Source organism: Lissotriton helveticus, chromosome 3_1, assembly GCF_964261635.1.
Source record: "Lissotriton helveticus chromosome 3_1, aLisHel1.1, whole genome shotgun sequence".
Taxonomy (NCBI): domain Eukaryota; kingdom Metazoa; phylum Chordata; class Amphibia; order Caudata; family Salamandridae; genus Lissotriton; species Lissotriton helveticus.
In genome coordinates this window covers 1575260495-1575285691 of record NC_136061.1, presented here as the reverse complement: position 1 = coordinate 1575285691, position 25197 = coordinate 1575260495, and the positions used below count along the sequence as shown (strand labels likewise).

Below are 25197 nucleotides of genomic sequence, written 5' to 3'. Positions count from 1 at the left end.
TGCATGCTGACTCTCCAGAAGAGGGGAGTGGTCTCCAACCCTTTGAGACTTTCACCCCAGATTACATCACAGCATACCATGGGGTGCAATTGGAGGAATAGCAGACAGAGTCAAGCGTCCTGCTGGAGACTCTACTACTTGACCAGAAAAGAACCAATTCCTCCCAATGCTGCTCATTGTCTGCAACCTGGGGAAATAGGCCTTCAAGGAGCCAGCAGCTAAAAAGTCAATATTCCAACTCAACAAGCAAAGGGGGAAAGCATCACACAATTAAATGTGGAATTGGGTGAACAAGAAAGGGCTTTCACTAGTGGTGATACACCTACAAGGAAGGCTCAACACAGAAGCAGACCGATTGAGCAAACAGGGAAATATCGCACAAGAGTGGGAGTTAAAAGAAGTAGTAATAAAGGACATCTTCCACTATGCCACACTTGGACTTGTTTGCAAGTCCTGAAAATGCAAAAATGCAAACATTTCACATCCAGATTTCACCACCAAGGATCTCTAGGGAACGCCCCATCAATAAAATGGTCCGGGAGATTTGCATACACTTCCGCCCTTCAATACTGTTGATACCACACGTGATAATAAAGATGCAAACACAAGCATCTGACAATGTTCATAGTCCTGCAGTGGGCCAGACAAAGGTGGTTCTTGGATCTACTGGAGTTGCCACAGGCACAAATCATAAAGCTTACTGCAAATCAAGACCTCTTGATGATACAGGGGGAAAAGTGTGAAACCTGGAACCAGCCACCCTGAGTCTGTCAGCGTGGCTCCTGAAGACTTAGAGTTTGGACACCTAAACCTACCAGCAGGGTCTGTGCAAATAATTAAAGAACAAGTTAAAAGGTTCATACAGTGGTGCAACAGGGAAAACGACCGAAGAGACTGGTCACAGAATGCCATAATGATCAAATGGTACACTCACCTGTTGAACAGACACCATCGCTAAAGGTCCTCCTAGCGGCCATTGTGGCATACACAATAGGGGTATTAGGGAAAAGCTTCTTTACCTCACCGGTGCTAAAAAGATTCTTAGAGGGAGCCAAGAAGATTTCTCCTCCAAGAAGAGCACCCATGCCTACATAGAATCTTAATGTGGTACTCTAATGAAATCACAGCTTAAGCCAATAAACAGCTGACGTTTCTAATTCTAAAAAACTGCCTTTCTGATTGACCTCACTTCATTAAGAAAAGTGACTGAGATCCAAGATCTAAACACAAAAGAACCATATCTTCAAATATGTACGGGTAAGGTGACAATGGGAACAAACCCCAGATTGATACAAAAAATGTAGCAGGTCATACAATTGCCAGCCTTTTTCCAACAGCCAAAGGCACCAGGAGTGAAGATCATACCCACGCTGGCAGCCAGATGGGAGATTGTGTATTATTTGCGAAAGGCGAAAACAATCCGCACAGAAGAGCAATTTTTCATAGCTTTAGTCCATATGCGCAAGGGATCTCCTCCCACAAAAGGTACCATCGCAAGATGGGCTGTACAAGCAATCCAATTTTGTCACAAGACAGTAGGAGTAACACTCAGAGAAAGACCACAAGCGCACTCAATAAAAAAAAAGGGGGCAACTCTGGCTTTCTTGGGAAGTGTGTAGTTGGACGATATCTGCACTGCAGCCACTTGGTCTTCAGTACACACACTCATGAAACGTTACTATGGGGACATCCAAGCCAAGAAGAAGGCCTAAGTGGGACAAAGAGTGCTAACACACTTATTTGCAAACATACTCAGAGGAACCCAGCCTCCTTTGACAAGAAACCCAGCTATAAAATCAATTCACAGCATGTGAATCAGAAAAGACTCACACTGCAAAACTAACTGGTTACTTACTGGTGCAAGTAGTTTTTCAACTTGAAGAATTTTCCGGATTCATATCGACCCACCTACCTTTACCAGACCAGGTGTGTTTTCAAACGACATTCTCAAGGCAACAGAAACAAGGAAGATAACAAGCACAATAAAAATCGCCAAGAGGTAAAAAGAATCAAATATAGAACCTACGTCGCAGGAGGTCAAGGGTGTACGTATGCCGTATTACTAGTAGGGACATAGAGTCTCGAGGATGCCCCATTCCACCTCCCCCTCCCCCTCTACCCCCCCCCAAAACAAATGTTAGAAGAGACTACAAATAGACAGTTCCAGACTCGACCACTAGATGGCGGAATAATGCACTGCATTTGAATCCAGAAAATTGTCCAAGCTGCAAAACTACTACCTGCAAGTAACATTTTTGGTCTTTAGATGATATACTTAATAAATCCTGGTCATGCTTATGATTTCTCTGTTTACCAGTACCGGATAGCTCTGGGAAATGCCCCATCACATTCTTATACCTTTATATAGAACAGTTTCCGATGGATACTTTTAACTGCAGAACCTTTAAAGCTGTACCGCTCTGTGCTGATGTCATTCTGTTCTGAACGTCATGAGCAACGTCACATTGAAGCGCCATCTATTGATGTTGGCATCAGAAGTGGTTCGGGATCTGATTCTTGGTCTTTATAAACCCTTTAAAAAAAATGTGTACACAGGGCACAATAAGAAATGACACCCCTTAAAACAACAGATTTCAAGCTGTGTAGGGACTGTTGCAAACACATGTCTGTGATGGACCCCCATGAAATATGCTTAGAGTGCCTGGGTCGGAACACTATTCAAGGGCCTATGACGACTGAGCTCAGATGAATCTAAAGGCCATACCAGACCACAAGGTGAATTTGTATGTCACCAAACATTGAAAGACTCCCTCCTGTGACTAGTCGAATTTGAAAGGAAGGTCTCGTTCCCACTCCCAAGTCTTTCCCTAATCATATCTTCACAGTCAGTCTTCATATTAGTCCAAAAAGAAGCATAAGAAATCTAATCTGAAATTGGTCCCTTGCTGCCACTCTCGAACTTAAGAGAAGGTGCAAGGGAGTCCTCCTCCTGCTGTTGCTCCAGATTCTAAGCATATTCAGAGTCTAGTTCTGATGCACTCCAAATTTCTGGGTCTGTCGACAGCTTTGCAGCAATAATAAGTATTGATGGAGGCCATGGTGCCTATTTTCTACACTTTAAAAGTTCCCACTGGCGTGCTTTATGCCCCAAGCATCCACAGGGGCCTCCAGTTGGGCTTCCACTGGCACGTCTGCTCTTGGCGCTGTATGTTTCCCTCAAACCCGCATCAGGTTCCACATCTGCTCTGGTGCTGGCTCCATCCACTCTACTTGTTCCCTATGCGTTGACGCTGGTGCCAACATCAGTGACACTGGAGGAGGATGTGCAACCCATTATGCTGTCAAACTTCGAGCATGATCCTACCACACCTCGACTGAGGCTGCAGTCTGTTACTACTGAAGCGTAGCCAGCAGGGAATCCTTCTGATTCTGTGCCCTTACCACTCCAGACTTTGCACAGTCTTTTCAGTCAATCAATCAATCAGGATTTATAAAGCGCGGCTAATCACCTGATAGGGTATCCAGGCGCTTGCAAGCTTACTCAAACAGCCTGGTCTTAAAGGCCATTCGGAATTCCGGCAGTGAGGTGATGGTGCAAAAGTGCATGGGGGGCTGTTCCAGGTCTTTGCTGCAATGTGGGAGGAGGGTCCGCCACTTCTGATTCTGTAGATGAGGGGAGTATGGACAAGTAAAACGGAGGCTGAACGGAGTCTTTTCCATGGTTGGTGGAAGTTCAGGTAGTTGTTAATGTAGGCTGGTCCTTGGTTGTGTGTAGATCTTTGTGCATGGGTCAGCAGCTTGAATTGCCATCTTTTCTGTACATGAAGCCAGTGGAGTTCCCTGAGGTTGGGTGTGATGTGGGTTAGTCGGGGAAGGCTGCAAGTGAACCTGTGGCGTTCTGTATGGTCTGAAGTCTCTTTAGAAGGTGTGCAGCGATTCCTACGTCGAGGGCATTGCCGTAGTCCAGTCGGCTGTTGATGAGGGTTTGTGTCACAATGCGTGTCATGTGTAGGGGTAGCCACTTGAAGATCTTACGTAGCATGCGCAGAGTGAGAAAGCAGGCGGAGCAGACAGCTTTAATCTGTCATTTCATGGTGAGCTTGTTGTCAATGATTTCGAGGTTTCTGGCATGGTTGGAGGGCGTGGGTGCGGGCCCTAGGTCTGATGACCAACTGGAGTTGTTCCATGTGTTGCTGCTTGTTGCCAGAGTTCAGTACTTCTTGTCTGTTTTCAGCTGCATCCATTCGGTGACGTTTGTCATGCATCTGTGGAAGTTGGTTCTGGTGGTGGTGGGGTGATCGGTGAGTGAGAGGATGAGTTGGGTGTCTTCTGCATAGGAAATTATGTTGAAAACGTGGGATCTGACCATGTTGGCCATCGGGTCATATATGCGTTGAAGAGCGTGGGGCTGAATGGTGCGCCCTGGGGGACACAGCAGGTGATCGCCTTGGGTTCATGGGTAACAGGTGGGAGGTGGATTCTCTGGGTTCTTCCGGTGATGAAGGATGTGAGCCATCTGAGTATGTCCCCTTGGATGCTGATGTGGTTGCGTCTTTCGATCAGTGTGTGGTGGGATACGGTGTTGAAGGAGTTGGAAGAGGATCAAAGCTGCTGTTTCTCCTTGGTCGAGGAGGGTTTGGATGTTGGTGGCTGCTAGCAGGGCTGTTTTGGTGCTGTGATTGCTGCCGAAGCTGGGTTGGGAGGCGTCGAGTAGCTGGTTCTGCTCCAGATGTGTCTTGAGTTGATTTTTGATTATCTTTTCTAGTATCTTCACTGGGAATGGGAGCAGGGAGATTGGCCGATAGTTTTTGAGTTTGATAGTCGGTGGAGGGTTTTTTGAGTAGTGGTCTGACTTTGGCATGTTTTCAGGCGTCGGCAAATGTTGCGGTGGAGATAGAGGTGTTGAGTAGGGTGGTGAGTTCTTTGCCAATCCTTTAGTTTCCGAGATTGAAGATGTGGGAAGGGCATGGGTCTGTGGGAGCTCCGGAGAGGATGGATTTCATGGGGGAGGTGGTGTCGTGGGTGAAGAGGATGTTCCAGGTGGACAGTGTGTGGGTCGTGTTGGTTACGGTGGTGGCAGATCTGTCAAGATAGTCCTTAAGTGAGGGTTGTTGTTCGAAGTTACTGTTTATGGTTGGTTTCTTGTGGAAGAAGTGGGTGAGGTTGTCGCACATCCCCTGTGAGGGTGTGATGTTGTTTTCGCTGGCAGCCGGGTTGGAGGATTCCTTAACTATGTTGAAAAGTTCCTTGGTGTTCCTAGCCCTGGTTTCGATGCTTTCGTTAATGGCAGCCTTCTTTGTTACCCTCAGCAGGCGGTGGTAGATGTTGAGGGAGATCTTGAAGGCAGCCCTATCTGAGGTGTCCTTGCTGGTGCGCCATCTCTCCCCAACTGTTTGCTGTCTCGTTTCGCTGTTCTGAGTTCTTGGGTATACTGGCTGTCCTTTTTAGAGGATTTTCTCTGGATGCTGCTCTTTGTGAGGAAGAAGCTGTCTGCTCAATTGGTGATCCAGGCGTTTGTTTTTAATTTCCTGTTTGAGGTTGGTGGCTGTAGCAGGATTGGAGATGTTCATAGCGTTCGCCCAGTTTGTCTGAGTTTTTGTTCCACCTACGGTTTGGGGAGTTGGTCACCTTAGAGGTGGCGGTGTCGGGCCTGGAGATGCTGAAGTGGACGATGGAGTGATGGGTCCATGTGGGTTCTGTGACATGGCTGCATTTGATCCGGTTACTGGAGGTGAAAATTGGGTTCAGCGTGTGTCCTGCGATGTGTGTAGGGTTGTGGACAATCTGGGTCAATCCAACGCTGCTCATACTGTTGAGGAGGTGTGCGACGTTTTTGTCATTGGGATTGTCTGTGAAAATTTAGGTCTCCGAGTAAGATCTAGTCCTTGGATTCTAAGGCTAGGGCCGCAATGAAGTCTGAGATGGTGTTGCAGAAGCTGGAGCGCAGGTCTGGGGGTCAGTAAGCTAGGGTGCCTCTGATGGTTGTCTTGTCGTCCGTGTGAAGCTTGAAGTTGAGATGTTCAATGGGGGTTGTGGTAGTAGTGGTACACTGTATGGTCTCTTTGCGGATATGGCTGTTTCTCCTCCCTGATTGTTGGTGCGGTCCTAGTGAATGATTTTATATCCGTCATGGATCGTGATGGCAATGCCTGGGGCTGATGTGGGGTTGAGTCAGGTCTCGGTGAGAAAGACTTTGTCGGGTGTAACGGTAGCAATGAGGTCCCATAATTCGGGGTGGGGCTGGTCAGTGGTCTGGTGTGTGTGTGTAGTTGCAGGTGAAGTTGCAGTGAGTGCAGGTAAAAGGTCCTACAATTGTGCGTGGGTCGGCACAGTGGCTGTGTGTGTTGTGGCGTTTAGGATGTAGAGCTCAGTGATGATGTATCTTTTGGAGCTCCGGGAGGGCCCGGGTACGTGGTGCTGGGCACGGTACAGGTGTGGATAAGCGCAGATAGGCTTGTCTTTGGCTCACCTTTAGCGCACTTCTGCCGTGCTGTCGACTGCAGACTGCATTAAGTAGGCCATGTGGTGTGCAGGGCTTCTGCTGGTGGAAAGAACAGTGAGTGGGAAAACACCAGCAGGAAAACCCAGGCAGTTGTGGAGTCACTGGAGCAAGCAGGGACTGGCAGCCATAGGCATGTGGCAAACTAGGTGTCCAGGTGCCTACAACACTGATTCACACAATAGCAATTTTAATAAATTCTGTCCTCCAATATGATAATTGCTTCGAAGAGCTCCCAAAATGCCAGCGGCTGGATACCTCTGCAGGTACTGGCCTCATTTTGTCTTCTGGCTCTTTCACTGAGCAAAGTGTCTCTACTGCTGTCGTTATGCGAAGGGTGGAAAAAGTACTGGACCACAACATACCAATATGGTGGAGACGATCAATGTTTTGACAGTGATTCTCAGCCTCGTTAGGCATTTTCAGAACCTCTACTGCTGTTTAATGAAGCCCTTAAAGACACCCTTTTGGGCACTTGGGCAAAACCATCTTCAGGACCACCAGTCAATAGGCAGGTAGCTTAGTGCCATCACCCGCTCCCAAGCGACCCTCCTTTTCTTACACAACATCCTACGCCAGAGAGTCTGGTGGTGCAGGCACTGGAAGTGATGTCCTTATGGTGGCATTGGAGAAATAAAGCTTATCCAGTATTTGGGTGTCTTTCATAGATTCACATGCCAGAATCATTCCCCGTCGTCGAGACGGGAGCCTCCGGTATATAAAAAGTAATGTCCTAAAGACATACATAGAAAAGAATAGGCCCAAATGTCTCACCTTAGTAGCCTATCCACGTCCTTTTGCAGGAAGGACCAAACAGAGCAGGCCCCAAGGATCCCACCTTGGTGGCCTATCTGGGTCCTTTTGTAAAAAGGACCAAATAAAGTAAAACAGCCAATCAGCTACCACCTCCTTCTAGAACCTTCCTGCCAGGGGCCCAAGTCTCTCAGATTTTCTACCGCACGTTGTGCTAGGGAGTCTCCACCTGAGTTCTCCTCAGGAATTTCTCTTTTTCTTCAAAAACAACTTTAATTATTCTCTACAGTTATGTCTGATAGTCAGAAGAAGGGTCTTTTCCGGGCTTGTTCCTCATGCAGCAAGAAAAGACTTCACATTGAGGATAAACATGATAAATGTTTATATTGCCTCTACCCTCACCACCAGGCAAAGGACTGCAAAATATGTCGGACCTTCTCCAATAAGACCCTCAAGGACCGAGAAGGTCGACTTCTGTTGTGGCTCAACAGGCTCAAGACCAAGACTGATGACTTGGTGTCCGAAGGTGAGAGTGTGTCTGGAGTGTCGCATTTTTCCTTGAAGAGGCCAAGGGTTTCTTCCCCTAGCCCCACAGACACCCCTCCTATGAAGACTTCTAAAAAGTCCTCAGAGGGCAAGCCATCTGTGTCTGGCAAGGACCTGCCTGTCCCCGGGAAGCAGCCACTGGTCCCGGCGACGACGACGACGGCGTCGATGGTGCATTGAGCACAGAAAACCGTCTCAACGTCGACGACGACGGCCTCATCGGCTTCCTCCTCGACGACAAGGACGACGCCTTCATCGTCGGCGAGTAGACCTACGCCGTCGACCATCCCGGTCACTCCATCGACGACGAAGATGTCGTCGACGACGAGACCTTCGTCGAAGGCGCCGACGACGACAACACCGTCGACGAGAACAACGCCGTCGACGAAGTCTACCTCGTCGACGAGGATCATCCCGTCGACGGTGGGAAAGCCGTCGACGACGAGTACACCGTCGACGGTGGGGACTTTACCGTCGGCGAAAATGACGTCGAAGAAGACATCGTCGTCGCAGCCACCGTCGACGACGACTAAATTACCGTCGACGAACATACCTACCACGGCACCGTCGCTTTCAACGTAGACGTCGACAGGACCCTGGAAGGAGTCTGCACTCCTCTCCCACGCCATGGATGCCTTTCCACCGCAAGTGAGCCATGTCACTGTGAAAATTACTAAACGGCCTATTACACCGCAGCAGACCTCGCCCGGTAGGATCCAACAACTTCCTCCGGCCTGTCTACTACAAGGTCAGGAGTCGGACGAGGACTCCTTTACGCAGGCTACTAGTCCATCGGACCTAGTCCTGAAATGCCAAACCACAGACGAGGAGCCGGAAGAGGAGGAAGACCTTCTACAACAACAGGTCCAACCTCCGCCTCAGACACAGGTTACTCCTATGGTGTGTCTCCCCGCATCCATCGTCTCGGACCTACAATTCCTCATCCAGGATTATAAGGAAAGGTTCCCGGAGAAACATTCTGCGTCAGCACCTCCAGCTGCACAGGCGCCAGCTCCTTCATCTCGCCATAGACCAACTCCCCTGGTCATTGAGAAGACACAGGTTCTGATTCAGGACGCTCCCTCATCTGACGATGAGGAGAGGGAACAGGAGGAAGGTGAAGTCGATGACGACCAGTCGGACCCGGATGCAGACCAAGATTATGTGGCACATTCTCCAGCCTCTCCGGATCCACAGACCTCGGAGTCTCCACCTGCAGACATCGGTGGATTCCACAACATCATTGAGCGGGCGGCCAAGAGGTTCCATATGTCCATGGAAACTCAGGAAACGGAATGCTTCCTTTATGACTTCAAGGAGCCCACTTGGAAGACTTCAAGATCAATCCCCATAATTGACTACATCTGGAAGCAGGGCAAACAAATCATGCAAGCGCCTGCTTCTATACAGGTGGTGGTGCCCAGGCTTGATAAGAAATACAAGGCCACCTCCACGGCACCGGCATGCCTGACAGGTCACCCCAAACCAGATTCCGTGGTGACTCAAGCGGCGCAGAAGAACTCTCGAAATCCAGCCTCGCCTCTATCGACGCCACCTGATAAGGAGGGCAGGAAACTGGATGCCGTTGGCAAACGCTTTACTACCACTTCAGCCATGACGGTCAAAGTGGCTAATTCAATAGCCCTCCTGGGCCGTTACAATCGCCAACTCTGGGCGGACATTGCACCCTATCTTTCAAATCTGCCGGAGGATGTCAGAGAGGAGGCACATTCACTTCTCTTGGAAGGACAGACCTCTGCCTCAGAGCTCATCGATTGTGCCATTGATGCCGCCATGACTGGTTTCCGGCAACTGGCAGGGGCTGCAGTCCTGAGGCGACAGGGCTGGCTCAAGGCCACCACTTTCCGCCAGGAGGTGCAAACCAGGATATTAGATATGCCTTACGATGGCCAGCATCTGTTTGGGGAACAGATTGACGCGGCCCTTACCACCATAAAAAAGGACACGGATACTGCCAAGGCTCTGGGTACTTTACAATTCCGGACCCAGTCCTTTCGTGGCAACCGGGGAAGAGGTCAACCTGCATACAAAGGTTCCTATCAGAATCGGTCTTCGTACACATATTCACAGTCCAAGCCGCAGTTTCAACAGCGACAACCTCAACAAGGACGACAGTCTTCCTACGGCAAGTCCAATTACCGAGGAAGAGGCCAAAAACGACCTGCTGGCAACAGACAATGACTTGTCTCCCTCGCTAGCCCCTCCACCACTACATTCTTTAAGACTTGGAGGGAAACGGAAATACTTCCATCGCAATTGGCAAACTATAACAACGGATCGGTGGGTACTCCAACTCATTCGATTTGGACATTCCCTAGAATTTACCTCTATCCCCCCAACAACGCCACCGTGCCAGCGATCACACAGGCACCTACGATTACTTCTTCAGGAAATAGCTTCCATGCTGCAGAAGGGAGCGATAGAGAGAGTTCCACGGGCCAACAAGAATCAGGGTTTCTACTCTCACTTCTTCCTAATCCACCAAAAAGGAAAGAAATGGCGCCCAATCCTGGATCTCAGGGCACTCAACGTGTTCCTAAAGAAACAATCGTTTCGTATGGTGACTCTGCAAGAAATCCTTGGTCTGCTGGAGAAAGGGGACTACATGACATCCTTAGACCTCCAGGACGCCTACTATCATATACCTATTCTCAAAGGGCACAGGAAGTTCCTCAGGTTTGCGGTGGCAGGACAGCACTACCAATTTCGGGTCCTTCCATTTGGCCTCAAATCTGCCCCGAGGATCTTTACCAAATGCCTATCACCAGTGGCAGCATTTCTTCGTCAACAAGGTCACCAGGTGTTTCCATACCTGGACGACTGGCTGGTGAAGGCACCGACGGCGGCCGCCGCAGCCTCGTCCTCCAGCGCCTGTCTGGATATTTTCCACCGCCTAGGACTGACCCTCAACACGGCCAAGTCAACTCTGGAACCCACCAAGGTCATCACGTTCCTTGGAGCGACTCTGGACACGGACCGTGTCAAGGCTTTCCCCTCTCGGGAGAGAAAAATCAAACTCATCTCCTTGGCCAAGGCAGTGGCTTCGCGGAAGACTCTTCCGGTCCGCACGTTCAAGTCCCTCCTAGGCATGATGTCCTCATGCATACTGCTCATTCCACACTGCCGCCTAAAAATGCGTCCACTTCAGGAGGCACTGACAAAGCAATGGACTCAAGCCACAGGTTCTTTCGAGGACCGCATACGAGTCACTCGACCCATTATCAATCATTTGCAATGGTGGACATCTCTCCACCATCTGTCAAAGGGTCTGCCGTTCCTGCTCCCAGCAGAGCCACACGTAATAACTACGGATGCGTCCCTGGAAGGCTGGTGAGCAGTCCTCCAGGAACTCCAGATCAACGGCAAATGGACGACACAGGAAACCAGGCTCCATATCAATCTGTTGGAGTTACGGGCGGTTTTCCTGGCTCTACAGGCGTTTCTTCCACGCATTCGTCACTCCCCAGTGCTCGTCAGGACGGACAACACCACCACGAAGCACTACCTGAACAAACAGGGGGGGGCGCGTTCCATCTCGTTATCTCGAGAATCGCAAAGAATCTGGAACTGGCTTCTGGCACATGGAATAGCGTTGAAAGCGGAGTACGTCCCCGGCAAGGACAACGTCTTGGCGGACGCACTGAGCAGGGAAAAGTCTCCTTCCCACGAATGGGAACTGGACAGGGAGGTGGTGGACCATATCTTCCAGGAGTGGGGCACCCCGAACATAGACCTCTTTGCCACCAGAGAGAACGCCAAATGCCCAAGCTTCGCAAGCAGGCATCACCACTCAGGAACCCTCGGGAATGCATTTTCCATCGCATGGCGCAACGTCTTTGCGTACGCCTTTCCGCCATTCCCACTGATACCCAGGGTTCTCAGGAAGATGAAATCGGAACCCTGCACTCTGATCCTCATTGCTCCGTCCTGGCCGAGACAGCACTGGTTCACGGAGCTTCATCGCCTCTCTGCCCGGCCCCCTCTTCGCCTGCAGCAGTTTCCGGCCCTGATCACGATGTCTCAAGGGCAGGTTCTCCACCCGAACCTGAGCTCTCTGAAGTTATCAGCCTGGCTCCTGAATACCGCGAATTCAGCCATCTGAACATCCCGCAGGATTGCAGAGATGTCCTTGCGAAAGCTAGAGCGGTCAGCACTAACAAAACCTACTCACTAAAATGGAAGCGATTCTGTTCCTGGTGTGTGGATCAAGGCTTGCACCCCTTTCATGCCACTCCACAGCAGCTGCTACCATACCTGTTACACCTTGCGCAGTCAGGCCTTGCGCATACATCCATCAAAGTGCATCTAGCGGCGATTTCAAGGTTCACAAGGACGGCTGCAGGCCCATCTTTGTGGGCGGACAGGCTCATCAAACAATTCCTAAAAGGTCTATTCAGGTCCTTACCACGGCCTATTCCTCCATCGTGGCACCTCAATGTGGTTCTTCATCAACTAATGAAGCATCCCTTCGAACCCATCCATAAGGCGGAGATCAAGTTCCTCTCTTGGAAAACGGCCCTCCTCCTGGCACTAACCTCTGCCAGAAGGGTCAGTGAATTGCAGGCTCTATCCATCCAGGATCCTTTTCTTCAATTCAGAGAGGACAGAGTCATTCTGAGGACTAACCCTCGCTTCATTCCAAAAGTCCCCTCGGACTTCCATCTTAATGAACCAGTGGTGCTTAGATCGTTCTTTCCGAATCCTACCGCGGCAGCTGAAAGAACTCTACATTCTCTAGATCTAAAGAGATGTCTTAAATTCTACATCGATAAGACACAACACTTTCGAAAGTCATCCCAGCTCTTTATTGCCTTTAGTAGACCGAGACTGGGCATGCCCCTGACAAAGCAGAGCATCTCAAGATGGATCTCTTCTGCGATCACCTTTTGTCACGACAAGGCCGGACGGCCTGTAGACTCACGAGTCAAAGCTCATTCGACTAGAGCCATGTCCACGTCTGCGGCGCTGTTCGCTGGAATGCCGATATTGGACATCTGCAGAGCGGTGACATGGAAGTCCTCGCACACCTTCACCAGGCACTACTGCCTGGATACTGAGCTGATGAAGGATGCAGCAGTGGGCCGAGCAGTGCTTCGCCATCTATTCCAGTGAGGTGAGCCCTACTACATCCCTCCATCCTTTACGGGTATGCACATTCTCTTACTGTATTTATGTGCCATTGCATTTTGTGCTTTATAGTCATGTGATATGTATTATCTACATGTTCATACCTGATCTTCATACAGAATGTGCATATTGTATTGCTCGCTACTCTGATTCAGGCATGTGAATCTATGAAAGACACCCAAATACTGGATAAGAAATGCGTTACTTACCTGTAACTGCAGTTATCCAGTATTAGTGTCTTTCATAGATTCACATGCACCCTCCCGCCTCCCCTGGCTGGGCTCACCTTTGTCTCTAATGAGTTTACGCCTAACTAGCTTGGTGCGTACGAAAATCTGAGAGACTTGGGCCCCTGGCAGGAAGGTTCTAGAAGGAGGTGGTAGCTGATTGGCTGTTTTACTTTATTTGGTCCTTTTTACAAAAGGACCCAGATAGGCCACCAAGGTGGGATCCTTGGGGCCTGCTCTGTTTGGTCCTTCCTGCAAAAGGACGTGGATAGGCTACTAAGGTGAGACCTTTGGGCCTATTCTTTTCTATGTATGTCTTTAGGACATTACTTTTTATATACCGGAGGCTCCCGTCTCGACGACGGGGAATGATTCTGGCATGTGAATCTATGAAAGACACTAATACTGGATAACTGCAGTTACAGGTAAGTAACGCATTTCTTCCTTGATGGCATATTGACATAGGTTGTCTTTTTTACACATCATTGATGCGAATCCAGAGCTCGAATTTCCTCAGGAGAAAGTCAACATTAGCATCTTTAGTATAGGGACTGTGATGGACAGATGCCCATTTTGGACTTGCATAAAATTTGCCTGTGGTGCTCGGGCTCAGGTTCAGATCACAATGTAAATGCCTGTGGCTGTTTTCGCTGTATGCACCCTAGTGGCATTAAGGAGAGGAAGGCCAAGATGTTTGTGGCCCAAACAAGGGATGAATGTCAAGAAAGTCGCAAATTCAGGGCATGGTCGAAGATGCCGGCGTCACGGCAATAGTCGTAGTGAAAATGAAAAGGAGACGACTCGGTGCAGAGACTCTCCCTCCACGCCGATCCAGCAATGTTTCTGAATGCAGTGTACAATATGTTCCAAAGAACCATAGCCCCCCCCTCTCCAGTGCCAACTGGCCCCGTGGGTCCGATGGGATTCGCTTTTGGAGCTCTTATGACACTGTACCAACCGGCTCCCCTTACTTCATTCTTTCCCCTTGCCATCGGTAACCTAGGCTACCCTGTACATGGTTCCAGTGCTGTCTGAAAGTTCAGGGGTGTGATCAACACCACCGTAGCTCACTTTTCCATCAGGATCATCATCTTCGAAGATGGATTATATTACTGTACTGGTGCTGCAGGTGACTCTGTCAGACCCACAATATATGTAATTGGCACCACAACACTTGTCCCTGGCTCCACAAGATATGCCAGCGGCGTCGCAACCGACTCGACCAGAAACATTACTCCTATCTAAATTTCCTCAACGTTGTTCACAATGGAATTCTAGGTGCTTCATCAAAGATGTTAGGTCCTTTTTAAGGTTGAGCATTCAAGACCTCTTGTATATACTTTAGTATATACTTATATCTGTATGTACTTTGTGGGCTCTGGACATCAGCCCTAGGACTTGTCTGCTTCCGCTTAGGGACTTTTTTTTTCTGTCCAACTGCCTCTGTTTACCTTGATAGAAACGACCAGTAGAGGTCAGTAAAATACCAGAATTGCTTTTGGCTTGTTCAACTGCCTCAATTTAACTTTCTTGATAGAAAACGACCAGCAGAGGTCAGTAAAATCTAACATACCATTTTCTGAGTTAATTGGAGATGGACAAGCTGCAGCAGAGCAAGTGATTCACACGTGTCTTTGACACTGCCAGAACTACAGTGTAGGAAGCTGGATCTCTATATAGTGCACCAAAATGAGGTGCACTGTGCAGACTTCAGGCAAACCCCAATGGAATTACAGAGGCATATTAACACCCCCAAATGCTCTCTTTTGTGTTAGTGTGGGCTAGCAGTTAGGCATATCAGAGGGTAGTGCTCAACATTTACTACACACACAAAAGCAGTAAGTGAAACTGCACTCAATAAAGAAATCCAACCCCAAATTATAAAAAATAATCGAGTTTTTATATACATTTAGATACTAAGATCAGCGGAATAGAGTAAGTACTTTCCAAGGTATGATTTCTTTTAATTTTCACAAATGGACACAGTGCAATTTCTAGATCGGTTATGTTATCCTGTATAAATATGTATTGCATTCGGACGCTTCTCAACGACTTAAGCGACTATGGGGCAAGGTCTAAGGCCACACAAACATGTACCTCATAAGGCTCTGGGGCATCTGATTGCAGAGGTGTGTTACGGCGTCAGGTGTCCCATTCACTTCAATGGGTGAACAGTCCTGTCAGAAAGAGACTGAAAGCTGGGACTTGGCGGGGGTCAGTCCGGGGGAACCCACATGGGGTTGCAACCATTGAAATCCTCTACTCGCAGGTACACCCTTGGTCCAATTATTCTTGGGCTGTGTGGCTCGGATGCAGTGGTGTCTTTTGGCGTTGGATTCACTACTGGAGTCACTCGCGTTTGGAGGGGGCCAGCAGAAAGAGGCTGCAGGTGATGACTGGAAGCCCAGTCTGGGCAAACCCAGTAGTGGTTTTTAGCTTTTGTGGGTCTTGGGACACTGTTGGCACAGTCACCTCGCTTGGACTTGGGATCTGGAGCATGGGTGCCTAGGTGCTTTGAGGCCTCAGGTGGCAGCCGTCGCAGACTCGCTCTTTTTCTTGGTTTTGGCTGCAGAGGGCCAAACAGGACAACTGGGCCACTCGCGATGTGGGTCCTACTGTCCCTGAAGTTCCTTGATGTGCAGGTTGGTCTTCATTGGTATTGGTATCTGAGCTGGACACAACAAACCTTAGCTGCTGTAAGTAGCCAGTAAACCAGATGTTGGTGTTGTGCGGCTCCAGTCGGTTCTGGTGACACTACATTTGGAGGGAAGATGGATCTGATCTGAAGGAGCACTGCTACCTCTTCCTGGACGGCTGCTGCGTCGGTAGTCGCCATAGGCAGCAGGGCGGTGTGCTGGGCCTTGATTTTTTGGTGCCTGCGGCTGCAGGAGAGTAGCTCCTCTACTCCAAGGGAGTTTATTTGGCATTTTTCAAAGCACTAGCTGCCCTCCAAGTTACTTCAGGCTTGCACAGTAGCAGGATGAAACAGTTGCTCTACAAGGGTCAGGTGCCGCAGGCAGGCCGGGGCAGTTGGTGCCAAGTCAGTCATGTTCTTGGGTCCGCAGTCTTTTTCTTTGCTCACTTCATCCTTTTGATCCATAGATAATTGAAAGCCCTGTTATCAGGGGATCCCCTAAAGAGAATGGCTACTTAGCCAAGATGGCGGACGCACTCTAACGAGGCTCCGTCCCGTGGCCCGCACACTCGTAACTTATTCTGTGCATAGCTGTGCCATAGGGTCACAAAAACACACCCATTAGGACTGGTGTGCATGCGTGACTATGCACAGCGAGTTTGAGCTCGAGGCCGTAGGCCGCGACCCAGCTGACTGACTACAGTACGGCGGCCCCTCGATGAGTGCGGCGACTGGAGACCGGGATTTACTGAACGCTACGCGAAGAGACGGCTACTGACCCGATCGGGAGCAGTTGAGGACACCCGGAGAGGAGCGGAGGGTCCCCATGTGACGTGGGAGAAGCGGAGGTGCTCCAGCCTCGTGACGAACACAGACGGGTGGCGACTGCCGGCTGGGGGTCCTGTGGCAGATGCTGTGCATGGCGGTGTGGTGCCGGTTCTCTCCGGGACTGGAGGCGTGCTGTGGCCCATCTGACTACAGCGACAGTAGGCGGAACGAGTGATACAGTCCCCGACTAGCGCCACTTGAAAGCTGGGACAGAGCGGAGGGCCGCCCATACGCTGGGGAAACTTCCTGGTTATCGCTGCGTTGAAACGCCGTGAGTAGCAGCAGTGTGAACTGTATGATTTGGGGCGAGAACTGCTGGGATCGATTAAACTCTTCCAGTATGGGCGCTGGTGGACTGAGAGGGTGTGTCCGACCGTGGTTAGGGAAAAAGACCCGAGCCACACACTGTATGAGGGTGTGCACTTGTGGCGTGGGGTGCAGGCCCCTTCAGCGTAGCGCACGGGCGTTTGTGGCTCCCCTTCCTGGGCCCGCTGGTGCGGGATTGCCAGCTGCTTCCTGCCCTCAGGAGCCCCATGCCTGGCCGGAACGTCAGAAGGATGAAAGACTTGGTGGAAGGAAGCCCTGAGGCCTACTTACAGGCCTATTCAGTGCTGCGGCCTAGGGAGGCTTGGAAGATACGGACATGTGGCTGAAAAATGACATGGGACGATAGTGGGTACGCCCAGGCGGGTATTTGCCGCGGGAACATAGGATGACCCTGCGCCTAAGCAGAGACTAATGGTACACCTAACTGGAGGGATGGAGCGTAGCCCCAGTTCCTGGCCCTTCTAACACCTGAGAGCAGACTAAGAACACAGTATTGTCCTCTGGGCGCGAGGCACACCGGGGAGCATACGAAGGAGCACGTCAGGGTTGCAGTTCAGTCCAGACGATAAGAGCCCTGCTTGGGGTGAAATTCAGGCACCACAAATAGTTTGCACAATCTGGGCCGACACAGTGGGCGCAAGGATCTGGCGGTCAGCCTGGACTGGACCTGGCGCACAGAACATTGTGCCGCTACTGACAGGTCACTCGGGAGGAACCTATCCGAAGCACCGGAAAGCGAAGGTTCCATAGAAAAATACCCCATCCCCGTTGCACCTCAATGGAATGGGCAGGCAGTGCAGAGGTACACGAGCAGCACCCACGCGATCGGCGTTGGGCCCAACTCAGTCCAACCAAGAATCTGAAGCATCAGGCGCATCCAGACCCTCTAAACTGGAATCAAAAATAGACTCTGTACTCCAGGCAGTGATGAAAATCAGTGAGGCATTGACACCATAGACCCGCACGTCTCTTGAAGGCCGCATCGACAAGGTCACATTGGGTTTCACGCTCTTGCACGCGGAAAATTGGTAGGGAGAGTCAATGACCTCAAGAAGGAAGTAAAAGAGGTCACCCCAGTGGCCATGGAAATGGCCACAAAGTCGGTAATCTCACAGCCAGATTCCACTCCTTTGAACGGAGACTGGATGACGCAGCAGGCCGATCATGGCGAAATAGTGTACGTGTGGTGGGGCTGCCGGAAGGCATTGAAGGCGGAGATGCAGTGGCATACACCAAAACCTGGTTGCAATCTTTGATGCCTGCTGGTGCGCGCTCTCCTTTCTTTGCAGTAGAAAGGGTGCACAGGGTGCCGTTGAATCGCCTGGTGCTGGACAGAGGCCTTTCTTGTTCCGCCTCATGAACTTTAAAGATAGGGGCGCAGTACACCGGGAGGCCAGACAAATGGAAACTATAAAAGTGGACAATTTCACAAGTCCTCTTCTTCCCAGATTATGAGCTTGACAGTGTAGTGCCTTCCTGACTTAAACGGCGAATGCAGGACTTGAATCTGAAATATTCCCTCATATTCCCTGCCCGGCTGTGAGTGGTTGCGGACGTCTCCACGCATTTCTTCAGTACAGCGGAGGAGGCATGGGAATGGCTAGAAACCAAAGGTCACCACACCTTGCGGAGTCAGAGTCAACCCAATACGGGACCACAGGTGGGTACTCGCAGGGGTTGCCGCACCAGGCGTAAGTTACGAATAGTGGTATCACCAACCCAGTCAAGGGCTACCTGCAACCGTGAGCAGGTGCTACAGGAGAGGGGGGACACATTGCAGGCAGTGGACGTCCTGAGAGATCGGCGCAGCAGCAGAGATGCAGATGCCTTATCTGAACAGTCGCTGAGCGAGGACAGTTCGCAGGCTGTGTGGCAGGTCCATGAGGACTCGCAGTCACTCCTGACTGTTACGCCTCAAACTGCGGATGACAATTCTAAATACGGTGCATGGACACGCAAGTATAGGGTCGTAGCAGCACACACATATGAGGCATATACGCTCCACCAGCTATTCACACATGGGTTGCCCTACTGCACTAATTGGCATATGACGTTTGGGTAGACCAGCGTAGATATGCACACATCCCAGGCCGCAGGCCAATGACATATACCATAAGGCACAGCATAGTGTACACATTCACGAGCGCAAAGCGGGACCAATCCCACATATTTCGCTCGTTGTTTGCTCTAGCCCACCCCACATCACCTCATAATAGGATTGAGACCGCGATTGTTGCTGTGAGTTGTCCTCTGGCGCTATTAACAGTTTGGGCAGACACATGTTGTCTATCTGCTCCACCCCAGTTGAACCACATGAGGTTCCTTCCCATAACCCCTGTTCGTCAGCCCCTGCACTTATGGACATTCCAGTTGCATTTAGCAAGCACTAGAAGTCTCAGATTTTGTTGCTACATCCCTAACATCAGCAGCTGCCCGCGGCACGTGCTAGTATATTACCATGCACTATGCCGCCCACAAACATAATTACCTGGAATGTTAGGGAGCTCCGCTCGCAAGTACGGGATATATGCCTACCTTAAGCGTCACGCCGCTCACGTGGCACATCGGCAAGAAACACATAACTCACAGCCAGAAATCCATAGGTTACAACAGAGATGGAGAGGTCAAGTTCTAGCCACAGGCTACTCGTCCTATGCCAGGGGTGCTTTAATCTGGATACGGCCGGGTACCCAGTTTGTGTCGGAAGAGATGGAATTAGATACACATGGCAGATACATGCTTGCAAGGGGCCGCCTCAATGGGACACATGTAGTACTGAGATCCAGCTATGCCCCGAACACAGTAGAGATCGCGTTTTGGCACACACTAACAGGCCTGCTTTCACGCTGGTGCGAGGTCCCCTGGCTGTTGGGGGGCGACTTTAATTCGGTCTTAGACACAACGCTTGATAGGTCCTTCCCACCATTACCACAGACTGAAGCCACATCCAACGCTAAAAACCTGGGGGAATGGCTGCAGCAATGGGACTTAACACATATGGAGGGCCCTTAACCCACAGACACAACTGTACTTGCACTACTCACACCCGCACAGGCTTCATGTCCGTATTGATCGCTTTGTTGCAAGCGCACCACTGTTGGCAAAATGCCTCAATGCGGACTATTTTAGAAAAATGCTTTCTGACCACAACCCACATATCGTGGCATTACAGTGCGATAATGAGGGATCCACTACACATTTATGGAGGCTCCAGCCCCTGCATTAGAAGACCTTCCGTTCAGAGATGCAGTAGGCACAGCGATAGAATCATATTTTGAAAACAATACAGGGTCAGTTACAGACACAGGTACCCTGTGGACACAGGCAAGGCAGTGGTCCGAGGTTGTTATGAGGTTGAGCTGGTGCATTAGGAAATAATTGGATGAGGAGGTGAAGCACATTGAAGACGCCTTGACCAAACTCGAAGCTGAATAAGCACAGGGTGACGGTATACAGCAGAATATTGACGCACAGTGTAATAAGCATGCTGAGGTGCTAGAGCGGCTACGCTGCTTGAATTACGTGTTGCACGCATGCAGCGGCAGACAGAGCAGGTAGATTGGTGGCATGCATGGTCTGTCAAGAACAGGCACAGGTACCTGTGCTGAGGCTGCGATCTGCGACAGGACTGATGCTCAATACACATTTTTGACGTTCACGGTGAGTTCACCGCACCTTACACCAGAGTGCACCAATCCCTGAACGGTGTCACGCCACCAGATGTAGACTCCTTTCTAGCTTCCTTAACCCTATGTAAGGTCTAGACAGAGCAAAGGGACAAACTGAGTGAGCCAATTTCGCTGATGGAAGAGCATGCTGCTATATGCTTGTTGGCCACGGGCAAGGCACCGGGCCCAGATGGGTATCTGGCAGAGTATTACAAAGCTTACCAACAGGCCCCGGCGCATCGTCTTCTCGCAATGTACCAGAATGCGCAGGAAATGGGCACACTTCGGACACGCTTAGTGAGAGTCTACTGGTGTCCTTGCCCAAACCTCACAGGGCTATAGAGCTGCTGGGATCGTATCGCCTACTAGCACTACTTAACACAGATTACAAGGTGGTAGCTAAAATCCTCAAATAGATTAGCCCCATTAGTGCAGCAACTAGTGCACACGGAACAAAATGGCTTTGTACCTGCTCGCAGCACATCACTAAATTTGCGGTGCTTCTTCCGAGTGGCGCATTACTCCAGGGACAAATGGGTACATGCTGGATGCCTGGTACTGGACCTGGAGAAGGCGTTTGACACCCTAGAATGTGGGTTTCTATTTATTGTACTGCATAAAAATGGACTGGGGGAGGTGTTTCTAGACCCAACTGCCAGGCCCATATATATCAGAGCGGATTCCCATAGAACGCAACACGAGGCACGGCTGCCCACTTTCCCCATTGTTGTTTGCGCTCGCCATGGAGTCGCTGGCAGAGGGGCTTCGCAATACTCAAGAGGAATGGGGGATCCCTTTGGGAGACAGGATTCATGCTGTCTAAGTATACGCAGATGATCTGCTGGTATATCTCAGAAATGTGTGGCAGCCATGTGCGGCAATTGAGGCCACACTGCACAAGTTCGCTTCAGTGTCGGGTCTGAAGGTGAATTGGGAAAAGTCGTGCCTGTATCCCTTCGTAGAGTATACCCCTAACCCACAATTAGTCATCGATGGTAGGGCTGTCCATTGGCAGCTGGCAGTGTTCCAAAATTTGGAGATTCTCATATATAGGAGTTCGCAGGATCTTCTCAACGGTAATCTGGTGCGGGCAGTCACGGCGGTAAGGGCGCAGATGGCCTTTTGGAGTACCCTGTCACTTGCAGTTATGAGCAGAATTGCATTGCTAAAAATAGTGGTCCTACCGCGCCTGTTTTTGTTACTTCACAAACTTGCCACTGCATCTTTGGTCACCGTTTAGAAAAAATCTGGAATCCGACATGCAGCAGTTTATCTGGCATGGGTTGCAAAGCATAGTATCATTAGTTAAAATGTATCCTACTGACCACTCAGGGAGGCCTATTATTGTCCAACATGGAGCAATATTATCTGGGGGTGCAACTTCAGTTGGTGGCGCGTTGGCTAAGTGCACGCCAACTTGAAGACACAGCAGCGCAGACGCCTGGACTCACCAGATCCCAGATAGTAACACTGTTCCACCCAGGTAGGACGGGCAGCGCACCTACACAATTATTGGTCTGAGTGGCGTATCAATGCTATTGGCGCTGTCTTCGCATCACGTACCAAGTAGCACCATATGCACCCTCTCTACCCATCCTGGGCTCACCTAGGAGGCATAGGGAGGTAACCAATGCGGATCTTGCACACTGAAGGAAGCAGATATACAAACGTTAAGCGACCTGTACAATGATGGGCAGCTCGTTCCATTCGAGAATCTGGCCGTAGGCTCGGGCCTACAGCAGGGTCAGTTCCTGCTGCATGCCGCAGTGGTGCACACACTGAGCGCGCTATGGGACGATATGTCACAGGAACCTACCACTCACCTAACTATACAATATCTGCATGAACTGGGCAGAGGCTGCCATCTTACCAAGTGGTTTGCGGAATCACTCAGAATCCACACGGTGCCGCAGTTGCTTTCCCTTCGCGCCCATTGGGATGCTGATCTGGGACGGCCTGTCACAGACCGGGAATGTGAGAGTATACTTGAGAGCCCCATACGAATCCCTCGTAACGCCAGATTTCGGCTCATCCAATATTATATCACCCATAGAGCTTATCTGTCACTGAAACAAATAAACAAGTATTTTGATCGTACTGACGTGAGATGTGATGAGATAGGCGCAGATCTACTGCACATGCTGTGGTCATGCATTGCTATTCAAACGTATTAGAGTACGGTCACCAGCTGTCAAGCCCAGTGCATGGGGTGTGTTCTGGACTGGTCATGGGAATTGTGTATTCTGGGACTGAACCACAGGTCACGAAAGTACAAAGTGACGTCCAGGTACATAGATTTGGGCCTCATAACGGCCAATCGCTTATTCACGCGCCGCTGATTAAAGGAGTGTAACCCCATATTTGCGTTGTTGATTTAAAGTTAAAATGTAAATTAAATTGAATAGCAGATGTATCGGATGTCATGTAAACTACAAAATATAATAAAAACAAATTTAAACAAAAAAATCAGGGTGTGCCCTAAACACTAAAGGAAGGGAGGAATAGTAGCCAATGGGCTACCTACCCCTGGGGTCACTACACCCCCTTGATGATCACTTCCTTTGAGGAGTGAGCATCACCCTGTCCCAGAATTCCTAATTCCGCCACACATAATATGATGACATTTCTAAAGTCGTGTTAGCATCAGACTTGGTCATCCTAGAGGTGTGCCTAGCCTGGCAGTGCAACATGCCTCCTGCATAGCTAATTTTGCCATCTGTCCTGACGCCAGATGGCTCAGGGCAGGGAGGTCGGCATCCTCTCCTGTGAGGGAAGCCAGATTTGCATACCAATATGATGGGATCTTCGAAGCTCCCTGCCTTGAAATGCTCATCCTGTGGAAGTGGGTGTACGCACCCTCTGCTTGAGCAGGCTTTTGCTCCTGGCCTCCTGAAAGCAAAGACCCTCACCCCTGGAGGTCAGAAACTCATCTGTAGAGGCAGCCTGACTAAGACCAGTCTGTCAGCACACTATTAGTTGGTGGGTTTTCAGGGGTTACCTCTAAAGTGCCCTTTGCGTGCATGTATTAATAAGTACTTCACTGGCATCAAGTGGGTTTATTATTACGAGGTATTTGATACCAAACACCATACGTTTCAGTGAAGCCATTATGTAGCTAGAGAACTCGTTTTGACCAGTGCTGAATATATATCTTAAGATGGCTTCACTGCTCACTTGCAATATCTAGTGATAGAACTAGACATCACAGGGGCACATCTGCTCATGCAGAAACGTCTTCACATAAAATATAATGCACCCTTCCTTATGGCTCAAAGGCCTGCTGTAGTGGTGACTTGCATATATTTAATGCAGTGACTTGGGCATGAAACATAGGAGTGTGACGTCATGTTTTCACTCATGGTTCGCACCATGTCATGCAGCCTACTATGGCAGTCTGTGTGGAATTTGTCTGGGTGTCCCTTGGGATGGCATAAGATATGCTGCGGCCTTTAGGGACCCTCTTTAGTACCCATGCCCTAGATATGTGGGGTACCATTTACTAGGGACTTACAGGGGTGCTAAATACCTTTGCCAATTGTAGCACAATTAGACAACACCTTGTTTTACGGAAGGAGTACAGTGACTGAGGTCTGGTTAACAAGCCCCAATGCCCTGTCACAGTCAAAAATCAGCATCTAGTTGCAAAAAAGGGGGTAAAAGTGGGGGTTAACTGCAACAAAAGCCCAGTTCTCTACACACCAACGTCTATTTCTCTATGTTGGCACGCATGGCTGAGATGTTCAGGATCTTCTTCAAAACTCCTATGGACCTCCCTTTTGATGGTTCACACCTCCTCGGGGCAAAGGCTGATTCCATCGTTGACGGATTTAAAGAAACTAAGCAAACAGAAAAATCCTGTTGCCTACAGACGCAACGCAGTGATTACCACCAGTTTAAGAAAATGTGTGGATTTTTGTGAGAAAGTGGATTATTAGTAGGGGTGGTTCTGGGAACTCGCCAAGTAATAAGGTCACTATTCTGTATCAGGTCCAGTTATTCAACTTTAATTTAAACCATAGCTCAGTACTATGGCACAGATCACTCCGGCTTAACTCAAAGGAAACCATTGTACTAAAACAGTTAATAAGTCCAAAACACCAACTCCAATTGATAAAAATAATTTACATGTTACTGATTAAATAGACGTGAAAACCAAAACAAGAAAAATCGGATCAGAGGAACCATGGATATGATTTTCAGAGCTTTTGAGTTTTTTAGCACCAAAAAGCACAAAGCATCAACCGTGGGTATCTGGTCGCGTTACATCAGGTCAAAGTCAAAAGTTAAGGTCGACCGTTCTGAAGCTCGGATAGGCTACTGTGAAAAGTATACCTTTTGACATATTTTGTTTTTTCTGGAGGAATTTCTGGTTAGGGTGTGCTGCTTGCTGAATCTGACGGAGGGCTCAACAATGGCTGGTTGATGCGCAGGGCTGGTTCCAGTGAAATCCTCCATATTAGACATGGAAGCTTTTCTAGAAGCCACACAGCTTTCAGTATGACAATCCAGCTACTTGAATCAAACTGGCGATGGGAAGACGGTGATTGCAGTTCAGCAGTACTCCCATGGTAGGCTCTGGTTCTTATATGAAAAAGCACACTTTTG

At 49.6% G+C, this 25197-nt stretch overlaps 1 protein-coding gene across 1 annotated transcript in view; it reads left to right on the top strand.

Moving 5' to 3' along the window:
- CHEK1 (checkpoint kinase 1) overlaps positions 1–25197 on the top strand; it is a 188031-nt gene that overhangs the window by 143817 nt on the left and 19017 nt on the right. The window lies entirely within an intron of this gene.